The sequence below is a fragment of the Tachypleus tridentatus genome, chromosome 7, assembly GCF_004210375.1.
Source record: "Tachypleus tridentatus isolate NWPU-2018 chromosome 7, ASM421037v1, whole genome shotgun sequence".
Lineage (NCBI taxonomy): Eukaryota > Metazoa > Arthropoda > Merostomata > Xiphosura > Limulidae > Tachypleus > Tachypleus tridentatus.
In genome coordinates this window covers 22,645,397-22,668,692 of record NC_134831.1, presented here as the reverse complement: position 1 = coordinate 22,668,692, position 23,296 = coordinate 22,645,397, and the positions used below count along the sequence as shown (strand labels likewise).

Genomic DNA, 23,296 nt, shown 5'->3' with positions numbered 1-23,296 from the left:
AACCAACGGATAACTTCCAACGAGAGACTACAAAAATACCGCCGAGTCCAGATCCAACTAAAAAAAACACGAACACAGATACAAATAACTCGACCCAAAAGACGCCAACTCCTTCTGTTAACAACACGCCAAGAGTTGGCGGTGGGTGGTGATGACTAGCTGCCTTCCCTCTAGTCTTATACTGCTAAATTAGGGACGGCTCGGTGCAGTGGGCAAAGCGATTGCGGCCCTATGTTCCTAGATGGAATCTAATGGTGACAACTAACTAACTAACATATATTAACAGCTAATTAACTTGTTTGTTGTGAATTTCGCGCAAAGCTACTCGAGGGCTATCTGTGATAGCCGTCCCTAATTTAGTAGTGTAAGACTAGAGGGAAGGCAGCTAATCATCACCACCCACCGCCAACTCTTGAGCTACTCTTTTACCAACGAATAGTGGGATTGACCGTCACATTATACCGCCTCCACGGCTAAAAGAGCGAGCGCGTTTGGTGCTACTGGGATTCGAAATCGCGAGCCTGGGATTACGCCTCGAACGCCTTAACACGCTTGGCCACTACTAAATTAACATTTCCGGATACTTGAAATAGTAATATATTAACATGCGTAATGTAATAAATCGGAGATTCGTTAGAAATTATAATACGTAACACGACACTTCATAGTTACCTGAAATAATCAGTTTTACAGATGACTGTTTCTGAAATTTTAGTTAGATTATAAGAGGTTTTCATAGCTGGTGTGCACATTGTGAAGTACAAAAGCTTAGTAACTAAGACGCCATGCAAATAAAAATTTAGAAAATAAGCACACTTAAAAGCTATGATTTCTTCAAATATTTTCTATTCATTTAGACAATAAACTACAAAGTTATAAATAGATAGAGAGTGCGATAACCGTGTGACGATTTGGGGAAGTCGCCGCCATTGTCCAAACTGGGAAAGATGTCCGAGTGTTATTGATGGATAATTGCCAACTTCTCAAACAATGCCCGAGAGCTGTGTTTGTTTTAATTGCGCAAATAAGCATATAAAGGCCTCAGTAAGTATTCACATTTATGAACTTTTCTTTCAAAATGAAGGCTTAGAAGCTCGAGCAATTGCAAACTGTCATCTGCTTTACGTCTGTCAAAGCTCAAAGGGCCAAACTTTATTGTAATGTACTAATTTCTACTAGATCTACTAGATATAATACACCTTAGGCTTAATTAAGATACTGGACGTCAGAATTGAGTTTGATACGGTACTGATTTAGACTGAGGTATGAAATATACCAGTATTTAGATATGAATAAGCTATCAAGCAGCCAAATCATTAATGGCAATGGACGCTGGTGAAAATTAAGCGCAAACTACGCATGCTTTTGGTCGTAATGCTGTTTTTTGTTCTTGTCCAATTTTAAAATTTGAAAAGATTTAAAATAGATGTTGTTGAGGGATGTCGGAAAGTGTATCCTCAAAATCAGTTACAGTACAATTTCATTTTTAGGTTCCCTTCAGATGAAGCAGTTCGTCAACAATGGTTGAAGAATGCAAGTCGTGGAGGGCTTCAGCCGTCCAGGCATCACAGGGTGTGTAGTGAATTATTTCTGGCAAAAGATTATATGAGAGGTATAAGACAACTTGGACAATACTGTCAGTACTTATTAATATTTTTGAAAACTCATATTTTTATTTTTGAAAAATACAATCACAATCAATGACTTGATAACATATGTAAAATTAATAATACTATTATTAATTATTTATTAATAATAAATTAATAATATAGCCAGTCTACACTGGCTATGTTTGTTATTGTTTATAGGACATGTATCTTTAATTTCAGGTCTATTTAAAAATGAGATAACAACAAACTACCAGTGGTCTTCTTTGTGAAAACCTGGTGCAGTCATAAAACTTAATAGTTTCATTTATTTCCAGAAGTGCACCCAAGAGACATAAAAAAAGATGCCACTTTAAAGTATGAACTGGAACCTCAGGCAGGAAACTCTTTAAAGGTCATCCTCGACGTAAGCAAGTTTTACAAAAAATAGAAATGAAAATTTAGTCTATCGCAAAACTGCTACAAATTCTAAAATAAAAGAATCTTCTCACTACGTGACAGTCTGTGATTGGTCAATGTACGACAGTATTCTCTCTCTTTATAAACTAACAACATTATTCGTTCAGAGTATTCGACTAGCAAGGTTAAACAATATAACTTTCAAATAAATTACAAAGGAATAGATTTAAGAAAAAGAATTAGATAAAAAACCATTTTCAAAAACGATTGATAGAAGACTGGTAAGTACATTTGATCAAACGTGCATGATATTAAAATGTGCTTATTTTATAATGTAAAACTATGTTTGTGAAAATCGAAACTTAAAAAGTAAAAAATTAACGAAAATCAAATGTTTGAAATAAAACGATAACTTTTTTTGCAAGCAGTAAATCGTTATTTGTGTATCTAATTCATCAGCGAATCTGTCTGAGCCTATTTTCTTTGAATCACGGTTTTAAACATTCTGCCGAAGGGCTTGTGCCCGAAATTGCAAATTTAATGTAAAGTTTTAGTTATAAACGTGTGTTTTTACTTTGAACATTTTTTTTTTCATTATTTCATTGTATATTTACCAGCATTACTGCGATTACGCTTCTTCGTTGTATAATGTGCGAAATGAGTTGTTAGGAAAACCTATTTCTCAAATTCTAAGGAACATTGCTCTCGACCAATAAGCTTGTATTAGTTGCTTAATTAAATTTATGCTTTGATTTTCATGAAACAAGAATCTCTTTTTTATCATAATGTAAACAGCGTTAGAACTTATAAAGCATATTGATACACTGTCTCGACTTTCTACCTAGATGAATTCACAAAAGAAGTAGACAAGTTAATTAACCTAGTTGTTTTAAAATGGCTAAAGAATCGAAACGCAGCTTGTTATATCTTAAGAGTATTTTTCTGATTGTTTAGCATTATAAAAGATACAGATATGGATTTTAAGAAACAGCAACAGAAAGATACGTCTTTGAACTATGCCGTCATTGAATCCTGATTTATGTTATAATATGATAAACTATTTGATTCAAAAGTAGTTTATACACAAAGGAGTCATTTTACAAATGTCTTCATATATTTTGTTTCGCAGAAGAGCTAAATAATCATTTTTATAACAGGCGTGTCTTCACTACCCAAAGTAATGTCTTAAATTCGGCCACAATTGTAGATTAACGTGATTACTAAATAAAAAATTAGAATTTTTTTGTCGCAAAGACAAATATCTGTCCAACAGATTACAAAAATGGCGTTAGACTCGTAATTTAAGGGTCGCGGGTTCGAATCCTCGTCGCACCAAACAAGCTGCCCTTTCACCCGTGGGGGCGTTATAATATGACGGTCACGACCACTACCACGACCGTCTTTACCACCAATTGCTATCGACGAATAATGTCTTTGATATTTAGTTAAAAATAAACTTGTATCAGCTGCTAAATATTAACTGATTTAAATATCGAACAAGATTATATTGCAATAACACCTGATTTTGTTAAGACATCTTTAATGCATTTTTGAGATTCGTGTCTAGCATGTATAGAAATAAAATATTTCAATTTACTTTATTTGTTTCTTGTTTTCATGTTTATATCGATCTAATCTAGACCACCTATTAACTTGAATTTTCCGATCGGGGAAAAACAAAGGACGAGTTGTGTGAAAATTCCTCTTAGGAATGAAACAGGACAATACATATCATTCAAGGTACATTATGATGAAAATAATCTTGATAACAATAAATGAATATTTCCCATATTCTTAAGTGGCAACATTGATTAGTTGATTGATTTTATACTTATATTACTATTATCGTTAATTTAAAAATAAGGTAACGTTAAATTGAGTTAAACCTATAATCTCGCCAATAAATATTTTGAAGTGAAATTTCTAAAAATATAGGTTTGAATAATACTACAAGAAGATGTTTATATATTTTATCTGCAAAACATATTCAACAATTCGTAAAAGTCTAAGAATGTCCGAATTCATTATGAATATTTATCAGTTTTGTGTTTCTATTAAGACTTGGAAACAATGTTCATATAATTAAATTGAACTTACTATTTAAGGTATTAACAAACAACATCAACAAGTACAGAGTAAAGCCTCCAGTAGGTCATATGACACCTGGAGGCTTTGATGATATCAGGATTTTTTTGATGAAAGGTAGGTTGGTAAAATATGTCACAAGCACAGTGTGCTACTATTGTTTTATTTGCACCGAACTTGGAAGTAATGTTTACTAAATTGTTAGTCTACACAGATTTACTTTTTGAATTCTTTTTCTCGAGATTTTTCAAACTAAATGAGTTGTTTAGAACATGAAACGGGATTTATGTGGTAACTTTTTATATCCGCAATTAAGGCTATAGGTGCAAAGAAGAAGACAAAGTTATGTTAAAAACTATGATACTGGGAAATGAAGAAAATTTGAATTTTAACTTGCGATACATATCGAGGTCTGACTTTCCTGGGACAGTCGTGGAACACAAGTAGACTTAATAAAATATTTTTTCACAAGTTTAATAACCAGTAAGAATTCCATAATTCTATACTAGTATTTATATTACTGTCGTGTTTCCATAACCTGATTTCAATAACTGTAATGACGATAATTTAAATATTAATGACGCTCAGTTAGAATAATTAACAACCTTACCTGTTGGAGATTTTATAATTAATTATAGAAAAAAATTCTTTAAAATATTGAAGAAAGAGAAAATACCTATTACACACGAAAAAAAATACTTATAATTTATAAATGGTTCGTTTAAATAAAGTAATTCATAATTAATATTTGTAAGCTGAATTTGATAATAACGTTAACAGCATTATTTCATATATTACTTAAACATTCCCGATATTTTGTTTTTACAATTTTTTATTAAAAAGTGATTCCTGATTTGGACGATAAAAATAATTGTAATTGTAATTATAATCTGCATTGGTTAATTTTCAATTCATTTTATTAAACCTATTATTTTTGCGCAGTTTCAAGTGCATTCAGGGAAAAGAAGGAGCAGTTAAAAGTGTTAACACCCATTGTAGAGAGACCACGAAATTTCCAAAACATCAAAGTGAAGAAATTAATAGAGTCGATAATGAAGTAGTGGATTTAAAATTAAGGGTATACCATAGCAATATGTATTTTAGATCTATTAATTTGCATGTATTTAAATTCATCTAAGTTAAGAACTAGAGTTAATGTGTTTCCTGAAGCATTACCTGGATGATATTTACAGAAAACTATGATAAAGTCGAACCCTTCGAGACAAACTTTCATTTTTTGCTGTGCTATATAATTCTATAAGTGACATATCTGACCTTATTGTTTACTAAATATGTTTTTTCCGCCTCAAAATCTGTGTTTGGACCACTAGTTCGCGTTCATTTAGAAATATATTTCTTTTATGGCAACATCTAATCTAAAGAAGTGTTTAGAAAACAATGATCAAATAATACACTTTCACACCTAGTGGACTATTTAGGACAGTAAAGAAGCGAAAACTATTATCTCATAAGATTCTCCCTCGATGTGATAATGGTATATTACCGACAATGCTTAGAAAAACGACAGAAGAAGAAAAAAAAAAATGAAATATTAAAACGAAATTTGATTAATCATCTTCAGGCTTAAAATGTTGCCAAATCAATAAATTATTACCCCAGTTTTTAGGGATGATTTTTTAAATCTGAGTGCGACATATATATATTTTTTCAATATTCCAAATTTCTCTTTCTTATCTAGGTGGACACGCTTGAAAAACAATGTATTCAATTTTGGAAGAACATCAAAATTATGTTTTTTATTTTATTAATTTTTGTTTGTATAGTTCTCTATTATGTAAATATTCTTTTGAAAAATTGTGGTTTAATTGGAAAATGCATCAGAAACCTGAATATTTGAAAAAAAAAGTGTTATTTGTCTTTTAACTATATTTATCTAACTTGATTTTCATTAAACTATCATATTGTAATGTTTTAAGAAAAATTGTATTTTATGTATATTATGAAATAAACTTTTCAACTTTATTTAATTTCAAGATCTTGTTATGAAATTATCTATATTTAATTTTTTTATCAATCATCAAAATTCTTGTTAGATTCATCTATCTAAGATATACGTCATTCTTTTTTTTTATCAATTTTTTACGAAACGTCCTCGCTAGGACAGCATTAAGTCTTTGAACTTACAATGTTGAAAGCAGTAGAATGCTGTAGCTAGCCTGAAAACATCATCACCACCCACCGCCAACTCTTGGACTACTCTTTTACCAACGAATAGGGGAATTATAACGCCCCCGCGGCTAAAAGAGCGAGCATGTTTGTGTGACGAGGATTCGAACCCAAGATCCTAGGATTATGAGTCGAGCGTCTTAACCCACCTGCCCATGCCGGTCCTCGCACTAAAAGAAAAATATGATTTGCTCAAAACAGAATGTAGTTATAAATTGTGAAAAAAATTACGTAGATAGAACTTGGGAGTCAACTGGCCCTTAAAAGGTTCATGTAGCTGATTGATGTTCTTGTTACGACAGTACTTTCCAGAAACAAAATATATATAGAATGAACCCACTATTCAACATAATATTGAATAAATGTATAAACAGCATATTTATTGTATTTCTCCTGAAGAACTAGTAAAATGTTAAATCCAGATGTTATCCCAAAGATTAAACAAACAGCGACAAGTTATTGTTAAATAAAAAAAATCACTGATATCAGAAAACATTACATTTTTGTTGTCAACACGTTGATGTTCTTACCGTATGTATATCAGTATGTTCATTTAAACAGAACCCTTATGACACGATCCTGACTTTTGTTTGTTTAGATTTCACGTGAAGCTACGCGAGGGCTACCTGCACTAGTCGTCCCTAATTTAACAGCGTAAGACTACAGGGGAAAACAGGTAGTCATACTACCTACCGCCAACGCTTGGGCTATACTTTTACCGACGAACAGTGGGATTATTCATTAGGTAATAACAACCCAACAGTTGAAAGGGTGAGCATGTTCGGTGCGATGGGAATTCTAACCCGTGTCACACAGATTACGAGCCGAACACCCTAACTATATGGTCTTGCCAGGCCTCATGTCTTTGGTATATGCATGTAGGAATTCTAAAGAATATGTGTTCTCATCTTGGCTCATTCAGTTGTGAACAAGGATTAGTGGAACATTATCATGGTGTTGAAATTTACATTCTGTGATGTTTTGGAATAAATATTCTGATAAAATGGAAAGAAGGGCAAAATATTCTCTGTACCTAACACTTAAAAGTGTTAAACAGTACTGAATATATATTTAGAACTGGCTGCATTCTTCTAATTTAGCTACTGGACTCCATGGTATTTTTTCAACTCAATCTTTTACTTATGGTAACTAATCTTTGCAATATCAATGCTTGAAGAAAAAAATCTCTATGTTTGAAGTTAGAAATTAGTGTCAATCCTAATGATTATGATCTAATACCGTTTTACTGAGTATAAGTCTCTTTCTCATTGAGAAACAGACATTTCTGTGAACTCTGTATCTGTTTCATTTCTCTTCTCTTTCATAGTTCTGATCTTAAGTAAGAAAGCACATTATGATAATATAATTATCTGTTGGCAAACAATGATTTATGGGAAAAGTAAAATAATTACTTCTGTTGAACTGGTACAACACGTGTGATATCTGAAGACAGACCAATGTTGTGTTAAAACATATAGTATGTTGCCTCAAAACTAGATCACTTTATTAAACTTATAAATCATTGTTTACCAACTTTTTATCAAAACTGTTTAATTACACCTCTTTAAAAATAACAATATGAAAGCACCAAGTTGAAGAATTGTGTATCTTCTTGTTAAAGCAACAAAATTCTGTTACAGTCTTGCAAAAACAACAAAACAACATCAAAATATTGGAATAATTTTCCTCGATCTCTCTACAATATTATCATCTACATACTCTACTGATCTAGCATAACTCTCTTGAGCGATTTACATGCTAATTTGCTCTGCTGAATTTTAAAAATGAAACATCCATCAAATCAAGGAGGTATTTCATAAAGCAGCATTTTAAACCTTCACTTCTGAAAACTGATTAAAAGAAAATCTAAGGTATATAGGCTAGCTGCATCATATATGAAGATCTAGACAATTAGTTCATTGAAAGTTATATGAAAGTCTTGATAATACCTGTAGATTTCTTGAAACTGAAAAAAGAAAACTATCAAGCTTACATATAAAATATTATATATTAATAATTAATTCCTGAAAACCATGTCTACTTTTTTATTTAATTTTGCTCATAACACAACTTTGATGATGTAACAATTTTTTTAATCCATTATAAATGATAGTTCTTACAACTTGTGTTTGCATTATGGGAGAATTCTGGAAAATTGAATGTCTCACAGAAGTGTTTAGCTGCAGATACTCTGACTGTAATCATGATATTGTTTCCAAATTTCAGAATCCAGACACAGTCTTTGTTCTTGCTCTTGCCATCATAAAGCTAAATACAGATATATAAACCCTAAGCAGAAAGGCTAGCAAGAATATGAAGTTGAAAGACTTCATAAAAAACTTGAAGGGTAAGATCTGTCACTTGGATAGGTTTATTATACTTTTGTAGAATACAGTGATGTATATTTAGAAGTAGTACTATTGTAATTACCTTGATTATAAAGGTCATGTTTTTATGTCAGTTTCATAGAATGTTGTCATTGTACAAACACTTACTCTTGAATTTCACCAATGTTGAGATTCATTTTCACATTTTTTAATGCAAGTAAAATTACTATTGTAATGAATATATATTTTAATTAGTATATGGTTAATTTCATTGCTATCTAAGTCCTTTAAAATTCTGCTTATTCAAAACGTTTGCTGATGTTTGAACCTATAACCAGTGACTGTATTAGTTTTCATTATTTTTATAAGTTCTGTTACATTTAAAATAATTAATTAATATTAACCCTCTCTCTATGTCTGCTTTAAATGCATGCAGAACTTCTGTGAGCAGTACATCATATACAACACACTCTCATTCAACTGCTAGAGGCAAATTGTACCCTAGAACAAATTAGCAGTTAATGGGTTAAAAATAGTCAACTAATTCTTTTGTATTTATCCTGGACATGAAGACCTAAATTAATCCCTAATACAGCCTGTCATCAAATTACACATAATTCTGCCTCTCATAAAATTATAAATAATACTGCTTTAATCCAACCTCTTATTAAGCTATACAAATCCTGTCTCAATCCAGCCTCTTATATGGTTATACAACAGTTTTTTCTTTAATCCATATTTTTATTACATTATTCTGCAACCCTTCCTAATCCAGCCTCTTTTAATGTTATATTACAATATTCCCTTAATCCAACCTTTAATAATTTTGCACTACAATTCTTTCTCAACAAATCTTTCCCTATAGGTTTGTTTACTTGTAAAAAGCCTGTTTTTAATACACAGAGTTTGTTTCTGTAGAAGTTATCCTTCAAGCCATGATTTAAAACCATGTTCTTAAAGCAAGTTTAGTACTGTACAAAACGTATTTTATACTGGAATCCTAACCAACCCTTCTTTTTGGGAACATGTTGAAATGAAATGAAAACTAGTGATAAATATTCCAAGAGTATGCTTTTTTAGTTTAAAATCTTAAATCTTTGTACCATTGTTATAACTAGCAATAGATAATGGTCACAATCTAGACTGAAATATGCTGTCACAAATTTAAAAAAGAATCAAAGAAATGAATTTAATACTGGATCTCACAACATGGTTCAAGTAATGAAGGAGCAGCAGACAATTGTCACCAAGAGACCAGAAAGTAAATGAATTACTTATTTATCAATGTGATCACATGGATTGAGTTTTCTCTTCAACAATTTCTGTTGCTGTTTTCTTGACTCTTCAGGTTTCTTGTAAAGAGCCCATAAATATCATTTTGAAACTTAAACCAAACAGTAGAACAAGTTCTCATACACTTTGTCTACTAGACAGTTATAATAATTAAATTACAAACACCAGAAAGAAGAATGAAGTTTATGTTTGTGTACCTCAAAAACTTTTAGTGACACACTCCCCAACTCACATCCAAAACTACCTGATCATTAAATGATTTTGAAGATTGAACATATGTAAAAATAAAATACTCAGAATATAACATGGTAAAAACTATATTTTAATAAAACCTGGTGCTTTCTTTAAATTAAAAGTTTACTGCAATGACAACTTAAAGAATTTGATGGATAGTAAATAAAATGAATGAGTTATATTATCCAAGTTCAATAATTGATTGATTTAACTTTTCAGAACATAGACCAGCCTCACAGAAGGCTATTCACCCACTGCTGATTGTATGGAGTTCATGAGTTAAAGAAGAAATAACAAACAGGAATCCATCAAAGAGAAATGTTCATCCTTAATCATATGCTTATAGTAAGGAAAATCATTTATATAAGATCAGTTGAAACTTTAATTGCATAAATCCAATTCTTCACTGTCACCTGTTTCAAATACAGTTTTAGTTTATTTTTCAATACTTTTTTAAAAACCTACTCATAATACAAGTGTTATTTTGCTCTTGTGATACAAATCTTGCATTCCACTTTACTATGTGACAATTTTCAAATATTCTGTTTTGTTTCTTTGCTAAATGACTAAACTTGTTACTGTCTGGAAAATGAGAAACTATTATTTCTTCATTCATTCATCATATGTGCATGAAGTTTTTATTCAATTTATAATTTCATACTACTTTACCCCTCTTCCACCTTCTCTCAAACAATTTCTTGGGACATCTGTGTCAATATTACAATTAATTCTACAAATTACTACTGACATTCTTCCATAATTTACATGGAAGTTATACGGTTACACAGAGATGCCAACTATTTCAAACTGCTGAGCGTAATGACTGTAGACAGAGCCCATACAGATATCGTACAACCACTGGATACAGTTTTGAGTCATCCATGTCTGTGGATCCATCTGTGGCTAAACTGTAAACACTGTTAGTAAGTATGCTTGAAATCATTTTGTCATTTTCACAACCCAACATTTGTACAATGGCTGTAGTTTTGGTTCTAGCAAAGCCATATTTTTTCGCTATATCAGAGTCTGGGAACATTTTTCTGAATAGATATCTTGCATGATCAGCTACAGCTAGGAGTAAATTATGAGCAATGACGAATTGTGTGAACATCATTTCTGCATTTATGGTTTCATATTCTGAATTATTACTCATAAATGTCGTTATCTGTGTCGTTTTTGTCTTCGCCTCAGCCTTTTGTTAGTGAGATGCCAATTTTGTATGTCTGGAACAATCGTTTGTCCCGCCATGTGCCACAAAAAATCGATGTTACAAACTGTACAAAACACATGACTGTCACTGACTTTTGATGCAATGACCAGATATTTGCACTATACTCTTTCCAAAATTTTTGATTCACAGTTTTAGTCCTTTTAGATTTGCCAGAAACAAGACAATCTGGTGAACGAGGCCTCTTTTTACATCTTCTGAACAATCGCACTGGTGTTCCAGTGCCACTTAGAAAACGAGAAATACCCATCTATGCTGATTGGCTGACAAGCACTGATGACGTAACTATGGATTCCACCACGTATCCAGTATGGAGAAATACCGCACTCAAGCTATTGGTAGACGTTGGAGATACAAATATTTTTTATTATTTCAAGCACAAACATGATTATCGCAAGTAGCCATTTGGACTATGTCTTTTATTTATTATCAAAATTTATTTCTATATCATTAGAAATTTTCTTTTCACCCCTTTCAAACCCTGGGGGAACAATTTATCACTTTATTGTATAGGCCTATATAATATATAATAATTTGGGAGTTGCAACAAGTTGTAATATTTGTCTGTATGAGCGTATAGTCGTAATGTATACACCAAAATCGTAATGGTTGGCATCTCTGGTTTCACCCAGTTTTGTGGACTAGTTCTTTGCATTGAGTATTGTTACAAACAAAACTTATATTACAGTATGTTTACCTCCTGGGTAGCAAACAGTGTGAAAACAAGTTAGAGATTTCAGGGTTAAAAAGTTTTCAATTATCCTTGTCTTAAAAACTTCCAATAAGATAATATCAATATGCTTAGGATTCTTTCTGAACAAGTGTTATTTCAGAAATCTGCAAATAAGAGATGAATCAAAGAGGAAATGACAATCTTATAGAATTATTGTATCAATTACATTTAGAATAGTAAGAAATGCAAGAAATATATTTATCATTTTATGACTTACATAACAGTATTTTATGTTTTTTGTTACTGTACAGTATATGTTTTCTTAGTATAGATGGTTATTTTTTTGCTTGAAATTAAGCATCTATACAACTAGGGGTATTTTTGTGAAAATATATTTTCATTAATCTTATAGATGGATGAAATGGAAAACCCTTGAATAGAGACAGAACTAAAAAAATAGAAACCTCTGGGAAACATTGTTCCAGATAACATAGATACTGGTGAAGCAGATATAAAGATTTTCCCAACACTCAGTTAAGACCGAAGCAGACTATCTCCTGATGGACAGGGTTTAAGCTTGAAGGATTCTGCCCCTTCAAATTCTATATTTGAACTGCATGATGAACACAAGTTTAATTTGTCTCACTAATTGTTCTCAACCTTCTTCTAATTATTCCTTTCATTGTAGGTTGGGTGGAATCCTCCCAGCTCTTAACCACAAAGGCATCCATAAAGGTAATTATACTATGATTTGTAATAATATATGCACATGTTTAAACTTTGCAGGTTATTTGTAAACATTACAAGACTTCTATACACAGAATATCAGGATTTTAAATTGAGTATCAAGATATTTTTGTTAAAGCCTTTCTCACATTTTCTTTCAGAATGTTGACTAAACAGCATGCAGAATAATTTTTATTTTAAGATTAGAAATACTTTTGTGAATGAGAAAATGTTCAAGTTTCACATGTGAAATCTTTTTTTCATTTTACCTGTTACTTTCACTGTCAAATCAGAATCTCTGTATGTATTTGATAGATTTGACCAATCTCGTAACCACTATAAAAAATTGAGAAGTAAATATAAATTACGTTTATATTTTTCAAGAATCACTTCAGATTATAAATGAAAACACACATGTTTAATCTAAGTAGCTTAAATGTCATAACATTATACATTTATATACATATTTATTATTTTTATTATATTAACCTTTCAGTCATTACTGGCTAATATAAAAGTTAAAAAGACATAGCACACGTGCACTTGTGTTACCATATCCACGAATATAAAACTGATCTTTAGTCTTTACGAAGTGACCTGTCTTGGGTGTGTTTTAATGGACTACTTTCTTGTAAAATATGATATTATTTCAGTTATAATAAATTATATATGTAAATATATATTTTTAAGATATTAAACTTATTTTTCTTAGAACATAGGAAAGTAAATAAAGAAGTAAAGCAAACAGTTATCTCTTCTAATTATGACCTATGTACAAGGTTGATGCTGTTGAAGGTTGCTAAGCTTTTAAGGGTGAGTACATACAACTAATTTATATTTGTATATAAGAGAGAAGAAATTGACAAGATGTTGGGGTTATGGGAATGTGCAATTAAGCATCAGATATGTCTGATTTTGTCATCCACAATCCTGGAGTTAGAACCTAACAAAGTGACAGAAATGATTATATGGTAAAACAAGGATTGTCTAAAAATCAGTTCAGACTCTCTATGGAATCCAAATCACAGCTAAGATAACCCATGAATTGTATAGCACTTTTGGAAAGAAAGTCCTGAATTGCTTCTGACAGATATCAACAGGATATGGGATCCCTAGGATACAGAAGGGAACTTTAAAAGGAGAATTCTACTAATAAGACTTTCAGCACCAAACTCTGGTGGGGAAAGTTGCCTAAATATGTACAGTTTGAAACAGTTTGGTCCCATGAAGTTCTGTACACACCAAATGCCACTGAAACTCAGTACAGCAAATGGATTGGCAGAAAAAAAAATGACTTGAGTCAGAAGCTTGGGTAGAATGAAATGATGAAGGAGCACAATGGGTGATTGAGGAACAGGGGTAACTGGAACAAATGAGAAGCAAGGAAAGAGAAGGAAAATTGGAGATGGGATAACTCCACACAAGACTCTAAAGACTAGGAGATGATCCCCAAAACAAAAAATGTGTGAAAATCTCTTAAAGATAGAAGTAAATGCACCTGTGTCAAGGGACCATCTCTGCTCAACAAATCCTAACAACAACTTATAAGATTGATGGACTTTAGGTTCTACTTGTCCTTCACCCCAATCTCTCTACTCTTGACATGTTTTCTCCTTGTATAAAAACATGTACCAAAGCACAAGATACTTCTGTAATCACTTATCATACAACTACAAAAAATTAATAATGTACATTATTAACTTAATCTTTTAAAAGATGGATTATGTGATTTAGGAACAATGGTACAGTAAATATACATTATAAAACTTTAACAAAAATAACAATTATAAAGTATGTGATAAAAACTTCTACACAATATATCTGATGTTTATTGTTTCATGTCACATGTACTGAAGATTTTCAAAAAGAAATTTAAAGCTCCTACTATTTTTTTAAATTTTCAAAAGAACTTGAACAGATGGGGACAGATAAGTAGTAAGAAGAGATAAGGAAGACTGGAGATGACTCCACACAAGGCTTCAAGGACTAAGAGATGACCCCCACAAGATACCAATGAAAAATATAAATAAGAAGAGCTATGTATAAATCTCTTAAATATGAAAGGAGTAAATGCACCTGTGCCAAAAGGGAATGGCTTCCTTCCAAAAATCCTTCAAGGAAATGATAGATAACATCGGCCAAAAGGTGAATGATAGAGAAGTAATATAGGAAGGAGATTAAAGACAAATAGAGAGAGGAATATTCAACATATGAAGTATCTAGGTTAGATACTTAAACTGGGATTAAAGAATCCAGTTATGGAGAACCCAAAGAAGAATTTGAATCTCACTGATAATCTCAACAATAAATTCTTGTTTAATTAAAATTATTTAAATATTAATAAATTATAGTTTAATTAATAATTTGTTTAAATATTAATAAATTCTCGGATATTTTCTTACAGTAACTATTGGTTAAATATATTCTGTTCTTTTTTCTACCGTCATTATTTCGGTGGTCGCTATTCGAAAGAACGATTTACTGTACTTTTGGTCGCATTTGCTGATGGAAAACTAGAGAAACCATCGGTAATAGGTAAAAGTGAAAATCCGCAATGATTCAAAAATTTAAGGAAGAATCAACTTCTTGTGAAATGAAAAGCGATCAATAAAGTGTGGATGACAAGTGTTATATTTGAGGAATTTTTGAGCAAATTAAACAAAGGAGTGGAACAAGAAAATAGGAATATTCTAATTTTCCTAGATAATGCAAGTTGTCACCCAAAAGTTTAACTTTCAAATGTTCGTTTAGTGTTTCTACCTCCATGTACAAGATCAGTTCTACAGCCACTAGATAATGGCTGTAATACAGTATATAAAACTGAAATACAGAAAACTGATGCTTAAGCATATTATTGCACACATAGGTGACTGTAAGAGAGCATCTGAAATGACCATGAAAATTGACGTGTTAGATGCAATTACATTTTTAAGTCATTCAGTCAAATGCGTAATAAAGTGCTTTCGAAACTGTGGATATATTTTTGATAATGGCGGAAATTGTAGAGAAGTTGTTTGTCATGACGATTCTAATGAAATCCAACCTCTGATTGAGAAGATTGATGCAGATGATTCTGTGAACGCGGAAGGTTTTATGAACGTTGAACAGAAACTGATGAAATTGATTTACAATCTATAATAGAATCGCAAGATTGTAACAGTGCGAGAGATTCAGAAGATGAATAAAATGGAAAAGATAGTGAGGAAATAGAAATTCCTGCTTCATTGCAACTGTTACTTTATATTAACACTATCAAATTGTATGCAAAAATGAAGAGAGAAAATAAACCTCATGAAAAGGCCGTAGAATTGCCATTCTTTTTAACTGCACAAGAAAGCCCATCAAAAAAACGAAAAAGTTGAAATTGAACACTTTCTTCAAATACATTTGATTAATATTTTGTGTACTTATGGATATTTTGAATGTTTATTTTTGTTCTTATTCTAATAAATATAGCATAAATAGTATAATAACTTTATTCACAGACGTATTACTTCCTTTGAGTCAAGCAAGTATAACGTTCCGCTCAAAAATTATATATAATTAAGGAAATGCATTTTCACTGTCTTAGGCGGAAAACCTGCTGAAGCCAGAAATTATGTTTGGTCCCTGCGTTTCCGCCTTAGACAGGTTTTACTGCAGTTTTACTCTCCAGCATTGTAAATCTAACGATCTTGCTTATGCATTTCTTAGATCTTGATTTCCAACGTTTGGGGGCCCGGCATAGCCAGGTGGGTTAAAGCGTTCGACTTGTAATCTGAGGGTCGCGTGTTCGAATCCCCGTCGTACCAAACATGCTCGCCCTTTCAGTCGTGGGGGCGTTATAATGTGATGGTCAATCCTACTATTCGTTGATAAAAGAGTAGTCCAAGAGTCGGCGGTGGGTGGTGATGGCTAGTTGCCTTCCCTCTAGTCTTACACTGCTAAATTAGGGACGGCTAGCGCAGATAGCCCTCGAGTAGCTTTGCACGAAATTAGAAAAACAAATCCAACGCTTGGAATCTCACGTTACATTGTGGAGTTTGAATCCTAATACATTGATGTATTTCTCATAATCTCAATTTTCCCGTATAAGAATGATGTCACTCACGATTCTGCATTCACTATAGACTCTTAACTTGCTGTCAATTCATTTGTTTCATTTGTTTCATTAAAGGTGTTTAGATGATGTTTGTCATCGATGGCAGCCTTTCATCTTCGGATCATCAGACATAGCTCATATACTGTTGGGACCTTTTGAGTCAGAATGCCATTCTTTTTGGTGTGATTTATGTATGGAACCTTTTTTATGTAAAGAAGCATTTGATGGTTTACATGACTCAGTTAATTCATCTACATAATTCATTATCCTTGTTAGCTTCTCATTTACCTAATCTAATTAATCTTCTATTGTTTCTGGGTCTCAACCCCCATCCCACCCTTTTCCAGTTCCATCTTCTCGTTTTTCATTCATTCACATTTAGGTTCATACTTGAAAGCATTTCAGAATATTAGAGCATTAACTCGAAGTTGGTTTAAGTGGTGGCCATGTTTTTGCGATATATGAACACCATTTACAATGGATCCATGGGCCCATCAGATTCGTCCAGAGGGTCTGGCCCTTCACTTTCCTTCTTCTCCCCTCTTTCTCTTCATCTTATTGCTTTCCCCCACCAAGGGATCTTGTTTCTTGTCAATGTCTACAGGAAGTTGTTCAGGCCTAACTTCAGAAAGAAGCTAAAGAACTTGAGGAATCTTCTCAGCTGAGGTTTTACTTCCATCTGTTTGACGGACCCATAAGGACGGGAGATTGATAACTGGTTATATATTTATCATTCCTGAACTGCTTTTGAACAGAGGCATTTCTTTCCACCATTACCTGGATGAGTGACTACTTTTGGCCTCTTCTCAGGTTGAATATGCTGTTCTATTCAGCTTCTTCTTTGAGAGATTGTCAGAGTGGATTGTTTCATCAAGGTAGAGAAGTCGTTTCTTACACCTATACAATTCCTAATTCACCTGGACTCAACATTCTCCCTTTTATTTACAGTATATGGAATGTCTTGTTCGTAGTATATGAATCTCTCCATCTCTTACCTCATGAGAGACCCTATCTCTTTTGATGATGTTGGTTTTTTTTGAAACCTTCATCATCCTTGGTCACGCTCATGTGAGTCAACTTCAGTGGATGTTAGTCAACCAATGAAGTCTCATTCGGTATCTCCTAGTTGCTCTATTATCCTGCCTCAAATCTACAGGCAGACTTTGCTTGGCATTTGGATCAGAGTAATATTACTATTGAAGTTCCTCTTCAACTACATTGATTGGATTATCATGTTTTTACTGTTGTTTCCCTTTTGTGTTGGGATGCACATCTCGATGTTCAAGAGGGTTTAGATTGTTGAATAGTTTGGCACTGGCTGAATCGTCCCTTTCAAATCTTGGAGTTGCTGGTGATTTACTGGGCTCTGTTTCACTTTTTATTAAATGTTTGGAGGGGCGCTTGTTGATAGCCCACTTTGACAATTTCATGATAGTGCCTCATGTCACCAGGTAAAGGGATACCCGGTAGTGAGATCTCTATTTCTGAATGTTGAATCTCCTCTACTGGGCCCACAATCACCATATTAGTTTGTTTAAATGTCGTATTATGAGTGTTCTGAATCTGGTAATCAATTAACTATTTCATTTCAACAAGATTCTCCCGACATAGTGGTCGTTATTTCTGCGCGTGTTTTGGGAGTCGTGTGCTCATTGGGTTTTCTGGATGTGAATATGTTTGCCACACATCTCAGTGCACAACTTATCCATTTTTGGTCTTTTGCTCCTCATTCTTTAGCAGTAGCTGTAAATATGCTCAGTCAAAACTGGAAGGGATATTACCTGTATCTTATACTCCTCTTCTCATAAGGGTCCTTTTATTGTTTAAGACCACTCTGTGTTATATGCTTCTATTGGCTCAGATTTGACTTTCTCAGACATGGTTTCCAAGTATATGCAAGCCTTTTGTGTCTCTTTCCCCCTCCTTTGCTATTTTCTCTCATAGTCTTTCATCAGTCCCAATCAGATGTGTGTTATGTGTCAATTTCTAACCTCTGGTTTCATGTGTGGCATTTGTGTTTTTGTTTTCTAATTTATTTTCCCTTTCCCATCCTTCCCACTCTGTATCATTCCTCGATTGAAATATGATTGTTATCTTCCATATTCACCTTTGTCTTTGTGTTTCTTGTATCATTGTCTTGCGTAAAAAAAAGTACATGGAACTTACATTTAAAAAAATCAACTAGTTTTTGATTCACATTACCAGAATATTTCTCATGCAATAAAATTCATAATACATCTTTTCTTGTAATATTAAAAATAAATATAATGCATTATGTAACAGTTTTAATTTTAAATTAATTACAAAATAAAGCTTAGGTAGCATGAAAAAATGTAAGCCGAATACTGTAACGGATTTAATATTATCTCAATATCTGTGTTTGTTTCAGTTTAATATGTATTTAGAAATGCATTTAACTTACATTGTTAAATGTGTATCACACAAGTTCCGCTTGTTCTCTAAATTTGTAGAAGATTCTCGAGAGTCAGAAACAACAAAATTATGTTTTACGAAAACACTAGTGTATCTTAGAATATTGTTGAACGTTTGAGAATCTCGCCTAATTAGTGAAAAAGCTAACCGAGACACAGAATATAATATTATTTGGTCGTACAGTCATTATACTATAAGCCTCGGAAGCTAAAATTGTGATACACGCTTGTCAGTCGGAAAACTACAAACTTTGACCAGGAAAGTTTATAGGTTTCGAACATTACAAACCATTGAACTCAATGAATTAACTTTGAACGTTGGTATTTTTTACGAGAATATTAAATACCTTTGGGGATAAAACGTCAGCTTGTAAATGGCATGAGACTAGCCAAGAATAGACAGCTAGCTAACTTAAGCGAAGTGTAATAATATCGACTCAAAATTAATTCGCACGTCGTAAACCTGGACCATGTATAAAACATTCAGTTATCAACCGGATAGAAGACTTAGTATATTTGGTAATTTTGTAAAACTCTTGCATATAAATGATTATTTGTAATAACCGTTATTATAAATTGTATTATTGTTTGTATATTATAATGTATTTGTGTTAAAAAAGTATATTGTGTTTATCAGTCTTGTTGACAAATATCATAAAGTTAATAAGTATCGAAATCCAGTTAACTTTTAAATTCGTATTCAAAATTTCGGTTATTTGAAATCATAATACGTAACGTACGTAACATAATAAACTGGAGACTCGTCCGAGATTAATTATAATACGCAACAATACGGAGAGGATATTTTATGCTTTGATCTGAAAGTAAAGTAAATTTCTTGTATTTAAAGGTATCAGTGTTGCTTTGTTTGTTTGTTTGTTTGTTTTTAAATTTCGCACAAAGCTACTCGAGAGCTATCTGTGCTAGCCGTCCCTAATTTAGCAGTGTAAGACTAGAGGGAAAGCAACTAGTCATCATCACCCACCGCAAACTCTTGGGCTACTCTTTTACCAAAGAATAGTGGGATTGACCGTCACATTATAACACTCCCACGGCTGAAAGGGCGAGCATGTTTGGCGCGACGGGGATGCGAACCCGCGACCCTCAGATTACGAGTCGCACGCCTTAACACTCTTGGCCATGCCGGGCCATCATGGGCTATTTGCTGAGCCTACCGAGGGGAATCGAACCCCTGATTTTAGCGTTGTAATTCCGGAGACATACCGCTATACTAGCGGGGGCCATCAGTGTTGCTAAGGGAGGTTTAGTTAATGAGAACAAAATGTTTTGTGTAGCTTTGTCAGAAAAAAATAAAATTATGACGAATTTCAAAGAAATTCTAAGTTTATCTGTTTCGGTTTCATTGATACACTTTGGGTTTGTTTGTTTCAGAATTTGGCGGAAAGCTACACGAGGGATATTTGCACTAACATTCCCTAGCTTAGCACTGTAAAATTAGAGTGAAGACAGCTAGTCATCACAAACCACCGTCAACTCTTGGGCTACTCTTTTGCCAACGAATAGTGGGATTGATTTTACCATTATAACGCCCCTACGGCTGAAAGGGCGAGCATCTTTAATGTGACAAGGATTTGAACTCGTGACCTTCGGATTACGAGTCGAGTGCCCTAATCACCTAGCCATACCGGGTTCGAATCCATTAGGATAATGAATGGATGACTAAGTCATTCAGCTGGTTGCAATCTTAAAATCCTGATGGTTAAACATCTTAGAGAACTGTGGAAAAATGCTGAAAATTGAAAAACATTATTTTTCATTCTTGAATTATTTTATTCCAGTAAAAATACGATGTAGGATTGTAAGATGTATAAAAATTATAAAAACGGAACAAATAAGTTTTAAAATTTGAATACTTATGGTTGTTTGCCTGTAACATCTTAGTTATTAAAATGCAAAACTGTTTAATATATTTTGACCTTCTGGACAAAACTAGCTGAAGGGTATATCCATCTACTAATACAAATATTTATGATGTTTTCATAAGTAACTGTAATATATAATGTATGTTTGACATATGATGAAATATGTGTTTAAAAAAATTGCGATCCAGTTGTTTGAAAAATGTGAAAGATAGCATAACACTTATTTTGTGTTTATATATTTTCCTTTAATACCCAGTTAATCTTTTTGTCTGTTCAAGATCAATCTTCAGAAATTTGAAACAAGAAACAAAGTAATAATTAATCATGTCAAATTCGCCAAAATAGAAAACAAATCTTTATCTGGAGCTTAACTCATAAAATATATATTCGAAAGAGAAGTGATTCCTGTAATATATGCCCTTAATGGAAAGTTTGTTGAATATTGTTGCTCAGAACATTTCTTAATATTGTTTTGTGAAAACATTTATTCATAAAACATGAACAATACACATTTACAAGGAGCAATTATATAGTTCAAAACAGGGACATCGGGACTAACCGGAATTTCGTTTAAACCAATATTTCGTTTCTAATTGCTAGCGCATGTAGCCCTTGTGTAGCTTTGCTCGAAATTCAAACTATACCATAATGCACTAGTGTATTTGGATTGTTAAGTTAAACAGCCAATCATAGCACGCCAGTCGTTGTAATTTTGTTTTTCATTCAATATAGAGCCTAATTCAGAAAGACAAATGTAATTGACGCGTTTTACTTTGATAAATTTGTTATATGCACTCTTTTCACTTAAAGATAGTGTATTGTTCTTCTTGAGTGTTTTTTAACACTTTTTATTGATCAAACTGGAATTAGCATAACTTGACAAAATTTTCTGTATATTTTATGGGTTTTTCTCTGTTTAGTTGCGAGGTATCTTTGGAATATTTTTATTTACTATTATAGTGTGAATATTATCAGATAGATTAGTTTATTATTATTATTATTATTTTATATGCTAACAGCTCTATTAATTTTTAACACGCAACATATACTTCATCAGTTTTTAAGCCTATTTCATCTGCCTCAGATAAAATTAGTAATAGCTTACTGAATGAATTAAGCGTTTGGTAAGTCTTTACAATAACGAAGAGGCGGAAGTACTCGTAGTGTCCTTGAACAACAGCTACAGTCAAGAAGGCTTATCTGAACGAATGTGGATTTTGGACTTTCGTGACTTATTATCTGCTTTGTGATGATATGCATATAAGCGAAAGTCGATTAAGGAAAGGGGGTAGACACTAAAAGTGTGTGAAGGCAGGAGAGGCGCAACGACTATGTTTGCCTATGTGTCACTCACATATGGCGAAGAAGAATTCAAGGCCAGACAGTTTCTTATGAATAATTCAATTTCTTATTAGCACCACGCAAAAAAATAAACTGTGTTTCTTGGGATCCCATCACAGGGCGAGAAACATTTTATTTACTTTGTTTTGATATGGATATTATTAACTGTAGTGTTACACTAATTTTTTAAGGGTATTTAATTTTTCCAGAAACTTGAAGTGAACGTATCGGAAAAAAAGTTATGTTAATTTTGCATAGAATGTTTCACTTGACTGTATTAAACTACTCTATTACCAGCGTGCGTAATCTCCCAGTAAAGAAAAATGTTAGTGTTATTTCTGCATGACATATATTAGTCAGGTTTTGGTATTACAGTTTGTGTTACATGTGTTATAAGTGATTGTTCACTGTTGTAAGAAGTACCATTTTGCAATTTGTCCCAATAAAGAAACGAATAAAAATTAGGAAAATTACTGTTAGGAGAGGAAGTGAATGTGTATATAATTTAATCCAGAACAGAAACGTCTTCATTGTTTTAAGGCAAGTGCTAGACCCTGGAATAAGGGGTGTGCCTATGGTGCACATTCCGTGCTTTGTTCGAACAAATACCATTCCTCTTCCCCACACACTTTAATTTGCCTCTTACACCTCTGTGATTAGTGAAAATGTGAAATAGACAATTGACAGATCAGCGGGTGTTTACTCTAAAATTCATTATACCTCTATTCAGTTGAGCAATAATCACTCATTCAGTAACAAAATTATTATTATTATAGGTAAAGTATGTGATAACTAATACA

At 32.7% G+C, this 23,296-nt stretch overlaps 3 long non-coding RNA genes across 4 annotated transcripts; all 3 read left to right on the top strand.

Moving 5' to 3' along the window:
- The first annotated feature begins 938 nt into the window (after positions 1 to 938).
- Positions 939 to 2,058, top strand: LOC143257955 (uncharacterized). The gene is made up of 3 exons (XR_013032047.1): positions 939 to 1,044; positions 1,491 to 1,572; positions 1,925 to 2,058. It is a non-coding gene; the product is annotated as an uncharacterized LOC143257955 (long non-coding RNA).
- A 119-nt stretch (positions 2,059 to 2,177) lies between these two features.
- On the top strand, positions 2,178 to 6,057 carry LOC143257954 (uncharacterized). Of its 2 annotated transcripts, none has more exons than XR_013032045.1 (3): positions 2,178 to 2,287; positions 3,647 to 3,746; positions 5,791 to 6,057. It is a non-coding gene; the product is annotated as an uncharacterized LOC143257954 (long non-coding RNA). The 2 variants fall into 2 exon arrangements; XR_013032046.1 differs by lacking the exons at positions 2,178 to 2,287; positions 3,647 to 3,746 and adding exons at positions 4,117 to 4,208; positions 5,034 to 5,169.
- An 831-nt stretch (positions 6,058 to 6,888) lies between these two features.
- LOC143255290 (uncharacterized) lies at positions 6,889 to 22,942 on the top strand. The gene is made up of 5 exons (XR_013030521.1): positions 6,889 to 7,423; positions 8,505 to 8,625; positions 10,352 to 10,477; positions 12,446 to 12,768; positions 20,665 to 22,942. It is a non-coding gene; the product is annotated as an uncharacterized LOC143255290 (long non-coding RNA).
- Positions 22,943 to 23,296: the final 354 nt, after the last annotated feature.